The sequence below is a fragment of the Artemia sp. Qi Xiang Cuo genome, chromosome 19, assembly GCF_049724085.1.
Source record: "Artemia sp. Qi Xiang Cuo chromosome 19, ASM4972408v1, whole genome shotgun sequence".
Lineage (NCBI taxonomy): Eukaryota > Metazoa > Arthropoda > Branchiopoda > Anostraca > Artemiidae > Artemia > Artemia sp. Qi Xiang Cuo.
This window is the reverse complement of record NC_142812.1, coordinates 21,039,817-21,054,179: the sequence shown is the minus strand read 5'-3', so window position 1 is coordinate 21,054,179 and position 14,363 is coordinate 21,039,817. Positions and strand designations below refer to the sequence as shown.

The 14,363-nt window shown below is 36.2% G+C and overlaps 1 protein-coding gene and 1 long non-coding RNA gene across 3 annotated transcripts in view; one reads left to right on the top strand and one right to left on the bottom strand.

The window, feature by feature from the left end:
* Positions 1 to 10,386, bottom strand: part of LOC148940601 (uncharacterized) — a 41,953-nt gene extending 31,567 nt beyond the window's left edge. The window contains exon 1 of the long non-coding RNA XR_016143394.1: positions 10,327 to 10,386. This is a non-coding gene — a long non-coding RNA (uncharacterized LOC148940601). The remainder of the gene's footprint in view (positions 1 to 10,326) is intronic.
* Positions 1 to 14,363, top strand: part of LOC148940600 (uncharacterized) — a 179,219-nt gene that overhangs the window by 124,402 nt on the left and 40,454 nt on the right. The gene's annotated exons all lie outside the window — the stretch shown is intronic.

The following is a 14,363-nucleotide window of genomic DNA, read 5'->3' as shown; positions in this document are numbered from 1 at the left end:
ATCTGTAGCGATCTTTTGCCAAGGGAGCGTTTCTATGCTGTGGTTCATCATTGGCTCCTTCGAGTTGTTTGGCATGTGCTTGGCGCATGTTTGGCATTTTGCTATGTACTGTTCAATGTCTGCGCTAAGGCCTGGCCAGTACACTAACATCCTTGTTCGCTGTTTGGTTTTCTCAGTTCCAAGGTGGGCTGCATGTAGCTGCTGGAGTGTGGCTAACTACAGGTTCTTGGGAATGATCAATCTTTCTCCCTTGAGAAGAATGCCTTTTGTGAAAGACAGATCGTGTTGAACATTCCAGTAGGTTAGGATGTTGGTTGGGCACTCTTTTCTAGCACTCGGCCAGGCCTCTTGAATTGTTTTGACTAGGGTGCTCAAGGTTTCATCCTGCGTTGTTTCCGTCTGTATCTGCTCAAGTTTCTGGTCGCTGGCTGGAAGGTTCCGTAATACGTGGTGTACATAGATATTCAGATCTTCTTCCAGTTTTGGATCTGTATCGCTAAGATGGAGGCGTGACAGAGCGTCAGCAACTGGGATTTTGGATCCTGGTTGGAAGCTCAGACTCAGGTCGTAAGGCAGGAGCTGAAGCATTAATCGTTGCACTCATGGTGGGGCTTTGTGAATAGGATTTGCTACAACGGTTTCGAGAGGGCGGTGGTCAGTTGTGACGTCAACGTGGCGACTGTGCAGATAATGGTGGAAGTGTTTACAGCCATACACGATGGCGTATAACTCTGTTTCGAGTTGTGAATACTTCTGCTCTGTCTTGCTGAGCGATCTCGATGCATACACTGTGACCTGCCCTTCCGAAAAAAGGTGGGCGCCGAGCCCGTGGCTGGAGGCGTCAACAATGATTTCGATGTTCTTGCTCTGTTGGTTGAAGAACGGGGTGTTCGACACTATAGAGCGTTTCAGGTCCTCAAGTGTTTGGGTGTGTTCCTCTGACCAGATGAATGGGTTTGCTTTGGTCAGGTCACGGAGCGGTTTGTTTTTTGTGGATAGGCTCGGTATGTATTTGGCGAGATAGTTGATCATCCCAAAGAAGGTTAGCAGTTCTTCTTGGCATGATGGGTTTGGCATGTGGTTAATGGCGCGAAAATTTTCGGGATCTGGCTGCATCCCCGTGGAGCTGATTATGTGTCCGAAGTAGCTGACACTGGAGGCCAAAAACTCGCACTTATCTTCATTGAAACGGATACCCTTAGCTGGGGCACGTTCGAATATCACTGCTAGGCGTTCATTGAGCTCTTCTTGCGTCGCACCGTACACGATCTTGTCATCAATGATGATGAAGAAACCCTCTAGGCCTTCAAAGGCATCTTCCATCCTCCTCTGAAACTCATCTTGCGCTGAGATGATTCCAAAGGGCATTTGCTTGAAACGATATCTTCCATATATCGTGCTGAATGTCATGAGGTAAGAAGAATCTTTGGAGAGCAGAATTGACCAGTAACCGGAACGGGCATCAAGTTTTGTGAATATTTTCGCTCCGTATAGCTTGAAGGTGACGCTGTCTAGAGTGGGAATGGGATAGTGTTTAGGTCCACGGGGTCTATGCACAGTCTTATGAACCCGTCCTTCTTTTCAACTATAACCATCGAATTAACCCACTCCGTTTGGGTAACGACCTTTTCGATAATCCCGAGTTCTTCTAGGCGGCTGAGTTCTTGCTTGAGTTTATCCTGCATGGCCGCGGGTACTTGTCTTGCTGGGTAGACAGTTGGGGTGGTATTGTCTTTCAGGTATATGTTTCTCTTTTGAGTTTCCCAATTCCTTTAAACACTTCTTTGTGCTTTTCCTTCAGGAATGGTACTCTTGAAGATGTTAAGTTTACGTTCAGTACCAGCTTAATCAGGTCCAAATCAAAGCTTGAATGGTAGCCTATGATGGGGGCAGCTGAGGTGTCTACTACAAAGAATTGTTGCCTGCTACTGAGGTTATCTTTATAGCTGCATGATAATTCGCAGACTCCCATTACAGGGATCCTTGCTCCACAGTAGCTGGTGAGGCGCTGGCTTGTGGGTTTCATGGTGGGCTTTGGGGTGATGAGGTCAAAGTATTTCTTTGGAATGATACTGACCTGGACCCCTGTGTCGATTTTGAACTGGACAGGGAACTGATTGTTGATGATCAAAGGTATCACTGCTTCATCTTTGTTTTAGTTTTGTTTGATGGAGTACAGGAATACGGTTTCATCACCAGAGTCTGCTTTGACAGTGTCTTCTTCCACTGCGTTTACTGTCTTACTTTGACAAACTTGTGCAAAATAGTTGAGCTCTTTTGCAGATGGAGCATGACTTACCCTTTGCTGAGCAGACATGGGAGGGGGAGTATGTTCCACCACAGAAGTAGCATTCAATTCAATTCAATTTATTAAATATTACCATAAACACATAAATACACTTAAGCGCTAGAGGTCCCAAGAAGCATAGCTTGTAGAGGACCTCGTATCAATCACAAAATCCACACAAAACAAATCAGATAAGTAAAAAAAATACAACCATATCTAAAAAATATAAACACAATGCGAGAAAAATCAAGAAAAAAAAACAACAAAAAACAAACAACTGCTACACAATAAATTTTGACTTAATTTTATCCGAACTGAAAATGTCATGTAATATATAAGAAACCCAAGCCATTATTAGTAGTATTAAACAGCAGGTTTTAAATCTCATTCAACATAATGAGAGAGGAGAAAAGAAAAAAACTATATAATATAAAGCAAAAAAAGTAGACAAATCAGAATGAATAAAGAAATAAGGAAAAAAACAAAAATACTTCAAGCCTTAGAGAATTTTTTTCTGCAAAGGGAAGAAGTTTTTGATAAGAGAAAGCTCACTGGGAATAGAGTTCCAAAGAGCAATTGCTCTATAAATTTGTGACCTCTGAGCTGCTGAGGATACCCTTTTAGGCAGCCAAAATTGGTGAACAGAGCTCCAAAGCAAAGTCTGGCACTTACATGTTGATGCTATATCAAAATAGGATAAGATGCTTGGAGGAAGCAAGAAATTGAAGGCTTGATGAGCTAATTTTAGGTTCTGCTTCTTGATAACCACATCTAAGGCATCTAGACCTGTATCACTGTAAAGATCAGCTGTAGGATAGAGTTGGGGTAGGCAAAAAGTTGCCTTCACTGCTCTTTTCTTTGCTGTTCGGAGTTGCCGAAGGGAAGAATAGTTAGTATTGCCCCATACAGTGCAGCAATAAGAAAGATAAGGAAGGACAAATGCATAGTAAAGAGAAAGCATTACATCGGGAGGAAGAAATTGATTGGCACAATGAAGCATAGACACTTGACGAGAAATTATAGAATGTGTATAGAAAATATGAGTTTTGAAAGAAAGAAAACAATCAACATGCACACCAATAAGTTTAACACAAGAGCACTGGGGAATTATATCTGTACCATAAAAAACAAATATTGTTGGGGAAGGTTCACAAAAGTAGTATGGAGTTCGAAAATGAATAATACTACTCTTAGAGCTATTCAACAGCATCCCGTTCTGCTCACATCAATCACGCACATGGTTGAGCAGAAGCTGAGCCTTAGCAACAGCAGAGGGCAGATCATTGGAAACCACAAAAAAATTACTATCGTCTGCAAACAAAACAGTGTGGGTATCAAGGTTGGTAGATGGAGGAAGGTCATTAATATAAATAAAAAAGAGGAGTGGTCCCAAAACTGAGCCTTGAGATACCCCTTTGGAAACCAAAGCTAGATCAGAACATTTCCCATCATAACACACAAACTGAGATCTATTGGACAGGTAAGATTTAAACCATTCAAAGGCAATTTCCCAAACTCCAAGTAGAGACAGTTTTCCCAGTAAGACAAAATGATCTACCATGTTGAAAGCTTTATAAAAATCAAGAAATAGTCCTAGAACACAACGACCCTTGTCTATGTTAACACGCACAAATTCTGTAACGTCAACTAGAGCACATGCAGTAGAGAGTTTAGGTCAGAAGCCATACTGGTGATCAGACAGAACAGAACCGCTTTCAATTGAAGCACCAGTAGACAGGAATAAAAAAAGCCTCTTATGCACAACTTTTTCAAGTAATTTTCGAGAAAATTGGGAGAATTGATATAGGTCTATAATTTGACACTAAGCTGCACATAATGGTTCTGCACATAATGGTTGCTTTTTCAAGCATAAGTTCATCACCTTCAGCCAGGAGCTTCTCATGTACGTTTTGGTTTAGTATTCTGCAAACTATGCGATTGCGGACCATTTCGTTTGGGTCCATGTAAGAACATGGTTTCACTAATGTCTTGAGCTCTGTAATATATTTCTCTACACTTTCTGCCTCGGTTTGGTCTCGTTTTTGGAACAGATACCGTGCAAAAACTGTGTTCTTCTGTGGTGATGTATACACCTTAAATTGCTCAAGGTACCGTTCTATTTTGTTCCACTCCTTGTCTGCAATGGTGAAGGTTTTAAATATTTATTGTCCTTTTGCTCCAGCCCCAATAAGTAGGTAGGCACAGAGAGCTTTCTCTGTTTTGCCTGCCAGTGGGCCTGCAAACATCAGTTGGGCAAGCTCTTGGAAACGGTCCCATTCTTCTGCTAGGGAGCTGGCTTCCCAGTTGATTGATGGCTGTAGTACACCCATGAGATCCCACTTCTGACACCATGTAATACTTCTCTATTATAAAGGTTTTTTGACCCAGGCTATCTACAAAATAAAAGCAACATCTAAGCACAGCACAAGCATTAAGTAAGTGCAAGCATGGTATAGGCACAAGCAGGGAATTAACCACAAGCATTAAGTGGGAATTAAGCAGAATGCTACAAAGACAGTGGATCAGTAAAGATGAAAAAGGGTATTTTTTGGCAGTAGAAAAATAGAAGACCATTCTGCAAAAGAGGGCAAGATCATGGCAGTGATAAAGTATAGCACTAACATGGGACATTTCAAAAGGGTGAAGAAGGTTTGTTAAATATTTTCCTATGGAATTGTCTATTCATAATTTTAGGCCCTTGTTTGACGGAATGTAAACTAAACAGTAGGTTGTGTAAAAAAAAAATGTGGTTTGATCCCACTTCCTAGAGCAATAATGAAAGACAAGTTAAGATGGATAGGCCAAATAAAAAGCAGGTCATCTCAGAATGGCAAGAGGTAATAAGAAAGGATTTAATGGGAATTAGAACAAAATGGGAGAAGACAAAGAGTGAAGCTGTGAATAAGAGAAGAAGAGGAGCATGAAAAGCTATGTTGGCCTCAGGCAGCTTGGTGCAGGAATCAGTTAATAGTACCCATAGGGGTAGTATCAAAATTGACAAGACCAATAACAGTGCTGGTGAAACATAATGCAATATTAACAAAAATCATATTAGCATTTAATTCTGTCAAGGTGCTCTATACTGTTTTTTTATCATTCTAGTGGACCATATGAGGGCCCTTATTGAATTAACATGAAGATTTCATGGTTCTGTTCTCAGCTAAATAAAAGTTGCATCATGAAACTTACAGCAGAAAGCCATGTTTCTCCACACTTTATAAAATTTTCAAATATCTTTCATATATATAAGGTGAAATATTCAAATATCTTTCAGATATTTAGTATGCATGAATTATAATAATAATCAGGAACAAGGGGCTGGGGACCCTATTTAAGGTGATTCAATACCTTACAGGATCACCCTATCTCATCCATTACAAACTTTATAAGTTGTGTGGCCATACTGTTTAGAATTGATTACACAGCCTTGCTGTAACTTGGATAATAGATCAGAATAGATTACTGAAAACTAAAGCTGACAACTACATTCCCCCAAATAGAAAACTCCTTTAGCTTTTCTTGTTTGTGCAAGAGATATTGAGTGTTAATCAAACTTATATTATTAGAAAGTGGGAATTTTATTTTTTGATTAAACAAAGCAGAATTTTCTTTGATCATTTTTCTATAGGTGACTTTGGATGAATGTACAAGGAGCTTTTGTCTATCTTGGGAAAGTAGCCTAGCTCAATCAGGTGAATGAAACTTTCAGGAATGAATCCACAGCCTTAATGATCCCCTGTGAAGACATTTCAAAATCACTACCTCTATCCTCTAATGGGCATACACCATAGACCTTTGTGCTACAAAAGTGAAACCTAGACAAGCTAATTTACTTCTCCAAACAAAGACAGTGAAAGCATTCTGAGGCTTATACCAATTGAGCAATCTAGACTTAACGTCTTGAAGATCTGTAAATCTATTTCTTAAATTTAGAAAAAAAAATGTTAATATAGCTTAATATCCAACTGAAACAATTGAAACTGCATTTCCAAAAATACAGCACGTAAAAAAGAGAACAAAAATCAAAATCAAGGTAAAACATTTTTTGTCAAAGTTAGATAGATATGGACCTGTCATCAATGCATTGTTCTAAGCCCTAAAATTAAGGAAAGGGTGAAGATACCAGATTGACAGCACCTTTCAGAGCCATAATTTAGGACCTAGATTCACCTAACTCTATTATTTTTGAAGATGGCAAGAAGCCTCTCAACTAGAACTCTATCAATGATAAAATTGGAAGCCTGGTTCTTATGAAATCCTATAAATGTTTATTTGTAATTACCTGTGCCAATATTTTTACTACACTATTGGAAAAAAATACAACAAAATAAAAAAGAAGTGGTAAATTTTGCCAAATATTTAGTGGTTGGTCATATTTGAAGGAAACATTCTAAATGAATAAAAGGAGTGCCACTAGATTCCCCATTCTTTGCTTTTCCTAAATGTTGGGGTAACTTTTCTGACAAAGCAACCCCCCCCCTTGTCCCCCGCATAGTCCCAGATACACCCCTAGGAATATATAAAAACTAAAAACAAACACTTAAACAAAAAAAACTCTTACTTTATAATATGTAGCATGTTTCTATTACTCACATTATAATGTTTTCTTCCATTGTTATTTAAAGCCATTTCAAACAATATTTTTCATCTAATACTGGATCAATCAAAGAAAAAACTAAATTTAATCAAATCAAGACTTTAGAAACCCAGTTAAACAAAGAACCTTGTTATATCATATGATTCAATTAAAAGACATATATATTAAAAGGGCCTATATCTGGAAATATCAAGGGGATCAGGTATTTTGTCAGAAAAGTGAGCATGATATTTGGAAAGAGCATAAAACATGGAATCTAATGATACTACTTTTGTTTGTCTAACATATTTCCTTTTGAGATCAACCACTAAATATTTCATTTCTAAACATTCTTTTCTGTATATAATTAAGGAAATTACACAATAAGTCACTTTGTATATACTAAAGATCATAGCAATTTTTAAACTGAGAAATGACCATAGTAGCCTATTTTAAGTGCCAGCATATATAAGGTGTAGGCCTATCTAGGATATTCTGTGAAATTTAATATTTTGGCTGAGTCAATCACATAAAATTCTGAATAGCTTAGATTTACTTACATGCTGGGCAGAGACTTGGAAAGTAGAGTTCATGATATCTTTTTTATGCTCTTTAAAATTGTAACGCTTGATTTTCTTGTGAATTTAATTTTAAGCCATTAATGGACTGTCAAAGATGATACATTATTCTCTTATTTTAAACACAGCTTGTATACTACTGTTAGCCTTACTCTTGTTTCAAGCCAATGGTGCACACAGAAAACAATTATGAAATGGGGCTGACCAACACAAAACTTTAAAAATTCCTTAGAAAGTCTTTTAAGGCATTACCTTAAGTTTATTTTAGCTCTTTAAATGGAAGTTTTGAGTAAGGACTAAGGAATTAATGATAAAAACAAGCAGATTATATAGAATTTTAAGACAGAATGTAATTTTTTTTCTTGAGGGGGGGGGGGTATGAATACAATTAACAAACCCTATGCTGCCTTTTTTATGCTCTATAAAAATATAATAATTGCCTTTCTTGAAAATTCAAACTTAAGCCCATTTTAATCCCTTGAAAATGACCAAAAAAATTCTATTTTTTGGGTATAAAAGGTTTAAAACATTGGTTTCAAGCTTGTTATTTGATTTTAAACCCATTTTTTTAAAGTTATATAATCCACTACCATTGATTTATCACAATTAAGTTGGATAAAAAATTCAAAAAATTTCTCCTTTTTTCTATCCACCATTTTTCTTCTGTACCTTCTCCCTCAAGAAGGCAGTGATCTATGATAACCTTCAAAAATATATAAAATTTCTTGGTTGCCCTATAATTTAGCTAGGATGAAAGTAGAAACATCATTTGATGCTTTTTTTATGCTCTTTTATAATACAACAATTGCTTCGGTTGCAAATTGCATCTTGATCCCATAAAGGGGCCCCAAGGTATTTTATATGAATTATGAAAGAGCATACAAAAAGTATCAAATGATGTTTTCACTTTCATCCTTGCTAAGTTATATGGACCTCTGCAAATTTACCATGAAATTCCCCCCCCTCCTCTAATGTGCAAATGTATACCCTGAGTTGTCAACAGATAAAGTTTTAAATTGCAAAATTCAGCACTATTTTTGTTGGTGGCATTTGAAAAACTTGAAATGGTTTGAATTGAAAATCAAGTATTTTGCAGATTAGGCTATAACTTCTTCATGTGGTTAGAAAAATGAAATACCTTTGGGGCCCCTTTAAGGGCTCATGATGCAATTTATACCAAAAGCAATTATTGTATTATGAAACAGCATAAAAAGGCATCAAATGATGTTTTCACTATCATTGTAGCTAATTATAGGGCCACCAAGAAATTTACCAAAAATATTTGTTATGAGAGTAAAACCTTGAAAAACAGATATGCTTAAATGAAGTAGGCTACAAGAAAACTGTGTTCAGTTTCACAAATTTACTCAATCCCAATTTAGGAAATTTCAAACATCTGCAAATACATATCCCAGATTTAGAAAATGGTAATTATTTAGCCCTGGCCCACCTCATAAGGAGACATGTTAAGAAAACAATTCTTACTTTAAAATATGTATAATGATCCTAGTTCTTATATTATCCAAGGGGAGAACCTTTATCATCAAGTCTTTCCTCTAAAAATCCTCAAAAGAGAAAAAGTTTCCAAATATCGCCACGTTCTTAATTCAATGCTTAAGTCTTTTGAAATTGCTGCTGGAAACTGCTGCCAAATAAGTTGTTTTATAGATAGCGTTTAGCACATGTTTAGCATGTGTGTCAAAAAACATGTTCAAAGAAAAAGTAGTGGTGTATTGAGATTATAGAAATTGTGAATTCTGTTATAAATCATGCCATTAACAAAAAATTTATTAAAAAAACAGTATTTTTGCCAGTGCTCATTAAAAAAAATATTTTACCACTGCTATTAATATTTTGTATCTACGCCACTGCTATTCGCCCTTCAAAATTCCATGCATCTTTTGTAACCTAACCTAACCTAACCACTGCTATTAATATTTTGTATTTACGCCACTGCTATTTGCCCTTTGCCACTGCTATTCGCCCTTTGCCACTGCTATTAATATTTTGTATTTATGCCACTGCTATTCACCCTTCGCCACTGCTATTCACCCTTCACCACTGCTCTTTAAAAAAAAAAAAAAAAAAAAAAGACCGGCATGAACGCTATCTATAAAAGAACTTATTAGGCAGCAATTTAAAAAGACTTAAGCATTGAATTGAAAATGTGGTGATATTAGGAAACTTTTTAAATTTTGAGGATTTTTAGAGGAAAGACTTGATGATAAAGGTTCTCCCCTTGGATAATATAAGAACTAAGATCATTATACATATTTTAAAGTAAGAATTGTTTTCTTAACATGTCTCCTTATGAGGTGGGCCAAGGCTAAAAAAATACCTAGAAAATAATTAATGATATGACAATAATCTTCTCAAATAACAGGACTTATATTTTCAGCAGCAAAATAAGAGACAAAGAACCTGATAATTAAGGTAAAATGTTGTTTAGTCAAAATTTCAATAGGTATAGACCTTTTAGTAGGCAAATTTTTAAGACTTAGAAACAAGAGGAGGGTTAACATAGAGGCTTGGCAATACCTTGCCAGAGTATGGAACTTGAAAGACCAGGATACAGTCTCTTCTGCCAGTATTGATTTATTCAAATCATGATTTGACAAGGAATGGTGCAGCAGGCCCTGGCAAACTGTTTGAGGCTCATCTGATCAGTTGGCACACTAGGCTATCTTCAATGACTGATGACTGCAATCTTATTCTATTGCTTACAATTGTGATATGAGGTATTAATATAATAGGCTATAATTAACCCTAAACTTAGGCTAGGCCTATGTAACTGCACTTAACCTAGGCCTACGCATGAGAGTGATAGTATTTAACAATGCTAATTTTCTAGACCAATAGATAAAACACCTAATCTAGATTTTTACCAAACAATAAGACAAACAAACTAAAAACAAGAGGGGTAATGTCAATATTCGTTCAATTTTTAATTATCTTCTTCTTCTTCTATTTAACAGCAGGCAGGCATTTCATCAATACTATTTAGCGCTTTCCCTTTTGCTTCACTCTGTGGGCTACAGAGCTACTGGCTTGATTGCCTCATATTTATTAGATATTTTCAGATATCTTTCAGTAGATCTTTCGACTATAGGAGTTCAAATATAAGGTAATAGATGTCGATTTCTATGCTCTGTGTGCAGGTAGGCCTATAGTTGGCTAGGCTCTTGGCTGATAGTGAGATTTTATGGTGTTTGAAGCAGTTTACAAAGCAAGGTATGCTGTGCAGACGTCAGCATATTACATTCAAATAGGCAATGGTCAATTGTTTCATTATTCATATTACAATGCCTGCAAAGTGGGGTTAGGGGAATTGAACCACTTGAATTAGAAAACTTATACGAGAATGCAAGAAAATTTAGTCCATTTTTTCCAGAAATAATTATATTATAAATTTTTGAAAGATACTTATTGAGAATGGTGTAAAGTAGAGGATTAATCGTATCAAAATTAGTATCTGATAGTCTCAATCGGTAAATATCTCTCATCTGGATTGGTCTCCCACTAGGCTGGTCAAAACTTATAGCATTTTTTGGTATTTCATCAACCTGATGATTACCACTTATACCAGAGTGGCTAGGAATGTACTGAAAATAAGTTCTTATGCTACTTGAAGCAAGATTATCTATTATACTGAGACAATGATGAGTGTCAATGTCCAACTTATACTGAGGAGCAGAGGACAGAAACTCAAGTAGTTATAACGATTTGGAATATATTATACTCTTATTTGACTTTGGAATAAAACGTTGGATATTCTAAAGTGTTTCTAATGAATTGGTTAAGACTTTTAACTCATCAAACATTCTATGTACAGTATTATATCATATCTTGCACCGTAAAATGTTTAGTTGAGGACGGAAAGCACCCCTTGCTACTTTTTCATTTATTTTGGACCCATCAACAAATATTTGGAAATGGTTTTTATAGGTAATTTTATTAAGTTCGGCAAGTTTTTTCTGGACAAAAGCAATGGGGGTTAAATCTTTATTCCACTTTGAGAAATCAGTATTTATTATGGGAATTGACCAATTCCATGGAGGGGATCGGGGGAAAGTGGGTGCAATAGACTTTACTGGTATGGGGAACTTCTTCTGAATATTGGCATGCTCATCTTCAATGCCTCTATACATGGCTGGATTTCTTAATCAATTATGCAGGGTGTGTGAGCTATTTGATTCAATTTTTGTAAGATGTTTTGTCAAGAGAAAGCTGAGTCTCTCCCTTATTGTTGTTAATCCACTCTCCATAAGCAGAAACTTGGTGCTTGTGGGTTTCATAAGATCAAATATGAGACGTATTATATCATTTTGTGTTATTTCAATTTTTTGCATCTGGGTCTTTGCACATGCACCATAGACAATGAGCCCATAGTCAATATGGGGTCTTATATGTGATTTATAAAACTGGAGTAAGGTTTTTTCCTTACAGCCCCAGGGTGTGGAAAGAAGTCTAAATAATATATTTGTTTTTCCATAGCTTTTTTTATTGTGTTTGAAATGTGGAGGTGGAAATTAAGTTTTTGGTCAAGCATAAGACCTAGGTAATTAATATTATTATCTTCTGGAATAGTTGTTCCATTTAGAGTTAGTTTTGCAGTAACATGGTTTCGCTTTCGCTGAAGTTGGATTATTTTTGACTTGGTAGGCGCAATGGGTAAATCTGAATGTTAAGAGAATTTTTCAAATTGGAAAAGTGACTTTTGCAGATTTGACTGTGCTATCTCAAAGGTGTTGCCAGATGACCACAGCACCAGATCGTCAGCATATTGTAGATTCGTGTGGAAGAGGTTGATGTCCCAGAGATATAGGGCAAAGAGGAGGCAACTGAGGACTGCTCCCTGAGGTAGGCCTTTGGTTATTGTCTTTTGGGGTGAAGAGGCTTAACCAACACAAACAATGAAACTTTGCACTTCTATGAAGGAATTTATAAAAGATACTAGCTTGGTGGGTAGTCCAAGGTTTGCAAGTTTGTTTAAAAGGATTTGGTGGTTCATATTGTTATATGCCCCTTCAAAATCTCGGAAAGCTGCAACTAGGACATTATTTTTTTAGAATGATTCATTTATTGCCTTTGTTAACAAAAGGAAAGCTTCCGTTGAGGAGTGGTGTTTCCTGAATCCAACTTGTGTGTGAGGGATCATATTATTTTTTCAACAAACCAGAGGAGTCGGTATTAGATCATTTTCTCCATTATTTTCCCCATCACAGGAGTGATCATTATGGGCCTATAGGACTCAAGGTTATCTTTGGGTATATTTTTCTTTAGGATTGCTAGGAGGGACGAACATTTCCATATATTGGGGAACATAGAAGATGCCCAAGGGTGATTATATCAATTTATTAGTTCCTGTTTGTATGAAGGGGTGAGATTCTTTATCCATGTAGGGTGTATATTGTCATAGCTGCTGCTAGTCTTGGTCCTAATATTATGTATTGCATTATTCATTTCCTGGATTGAAAATGAACTAGTTATATACTCGGACCCTGGGCATGGTTGGTAACTCGGGCTCATAGGAATTAGGGACATTTTACTTTGATTATTTAATGTTAGCTTGTTAACAAAAAGAGTGGCAAATAGCTTAACTTTTTAATTATCACTGTCATAATGGGTATTATTATGCATAAGCTCATACAGGAGGGGATTGGGGGAACTCTATTTCCCACAGATGTGGCTTATGACTTTATGTATAATTGGCTCATGTGTTTCTCTGGAGATTATTTGCATAATTATTCCAGTAGTTATATTTAGCATCTATTATAGTCCTTTTTAGATTAGATTCTGCTTGTAATTTTTTAAATATGTAGTAGGTGATGGTTTTTTTTATGAATGCTCTCCTAGCTGCCTTTTTTGTTCTCCATTATTGTGGGCACTCATTTGTCCACCATGCTTTAGGAATGTGTTTAGGGAAGGTTTTCTTGGGTGTTGTCCTGGGGATAGCATGATTAGCTATTATTATTAGTAAAGATGCCAAGACTTCAGCATGTGTGTCAACTGTTGTGTTTGAAATGCAGGAATTTTGGGTGAAACTTGTAATTTCATCATTTAGCTTATTTTGGAACATAGACCAATTTGCTTTAGTGTTGATATATTTGGAGGTATCTGATAGGGTTTCAGCAGGTTCATTTAGGGAGCAAACTATAGCAAAGTGGTCAGTACATAGACTATCAATCTTATTTATATGTATTTTATTCAAAATATTTAATGACACAATTTGCAGGTCAATTGTAGAGAATCTGCCACTTTTGGGGTTGAAATATGTATTCAGGTTTGGAGGGGTAGCAACAGCTAATTCAATTTTATTTGAAGTCATATGCTCAATCAATTTACAAGCTTTATTTGATGGTTTATTCCCCCACAAAAGGCTGTGGGCATCGAAGTCTCCGCAAATAATGATTTTTTTTAACATATTAGAATTATTTATATAGTTAAAGATATCCATGGCATGTGTAGTTTGGCCATTAGGGTTATAAAAGCTTATTATGTAGGTTTTTGTATTATTCAGCCAAACACTGATACCAATTGCATCAACATCAATTGCAAAATCTGGAAAGTTGATGCCACAGAATTTTATATTATTTTTAACTATTAAAGCTACTCTACCTCCTTTTCTCTCTGATGATCTATCCTTTTTCTGGATAGTATATCCCAGAGACTTAATTTGTTGATTTTGAGTTAAATGAGTTTCCTGGGGGCAGGCAATATTAATGGAATTATTATTCATAAAATATATTAGTTCATTTAGCTTATTTTCTGTGAGTGATCTTACGTTTCACTGGAGTATTGATATGTGTTGTGTTGTTGATTTATTTTTCATATAACTGTGTATCAATGTTCAGCTTTGTTAAAAGTAAAGCAAGATCTTTTTTTGCTTGAATGAGCATATCATCAGGGATGTAGATTTTGG